Raw genomic sequence first — 755 nt, 5'->3', positions numbered from 1 at the left:
ACAGTGTCATTAGCAGAAAATCACAGGTTTCAGTTGTTATCCTACAAACCTAAGACTTTGGAAATAGGAAGAAAAAGTTTCATTACATGTTTTTCAGTGTTTAAGCATTTCCATTAGTTAGAAGTCAATACTGGGTGTCCTATACAGCAGAGAAAGTAAAAAGTTAGCTTTCAAGCAAAAGCAGTCATCATGTTGTTAGCCACTAAGCTTTCGATCCTTGGAATTCCTGGAACAGAACCTGAAAAAGCAAAATCAAAAATCAGCAGCTAACTTTCAATTAGAAAGGAGTCATCTCATCTCCTTTCTTCTGTTAGCCACTTTGGCACAGAAGCTGAAAGAGCAAATTCAACATACAAGTTATTGATTGCAGCTCTCCACACAAGGGAGAAGCCACAACAACACAGGTATGAAAACCTAGTACAGTTACACCATACACTATAAAGAGTGCTTTCTACATTAGACTGACACAAGCTATGCAACGTCTATCTTCCAAGAGATTCCAGGTAGATCTGTTATAGGGCACCTCAATTCAGAGACAGGCACCCCTGAGGCCTCAAAACCTGCCTGCTCTAAGTGGGTTCTGCCATCCGCCGCAACAAGGCAAAACATATAAAACTTTAATGAAAAGTGACTTTAATACAGTGAATATACAATATGGAACACAAAGAATGTAACTTCTAAATCAAACACCTGAAGTTACCCATCCCCTCGTGGGCAGAAGTCAACCCAAAAGGGATTGGCCCAAAGCAAGGCCT

General features: G+C 40.0%; 1 protein-coding gene across 1 annotated transcript in view; it reads right to left on the bottom strand.

Moving 5' to 3' along the window:
• Positions 1–208: 208 nt before the first annotated feature.
• The window catches only part of SOWAHC (sosondowah ankyrin repeat domain family member C), a 58,461-nt gene continuing 57,914 nt past the window's right edge, over positions 209–755 (bottom strand). Inside the window, exon 2 of the mRNA XM_004680366.2 lies at positions 209–238. The gene's annotated coding sequence lies outside the window, so the exon portion shown is untranslated. The remainder of the gene's footprint in view (positions 239–755) is intronic.

The sequence above is a fragment of the Condylura cristata genome, unplaced genomic scaffold (assembly GCF_000260355.1).
Source record: "Condylura cristata isolate star-nosed mole 26May11 unplaced genomic scaffold, ConCri1.0 scaffold00010, whole genome shotgun sequence".
Lineage (NCBI taxonomy): Eukaryota > Metazoa > Chordata > Mammalia > Eulipotyphla > Talpidae > Condylura > Condylura cristata.
The sequence above is the reverse complement of the archived record's forward strand: the minus strand, read 5'-3'. Positions and strand labels throughout refer to the sequence as shown.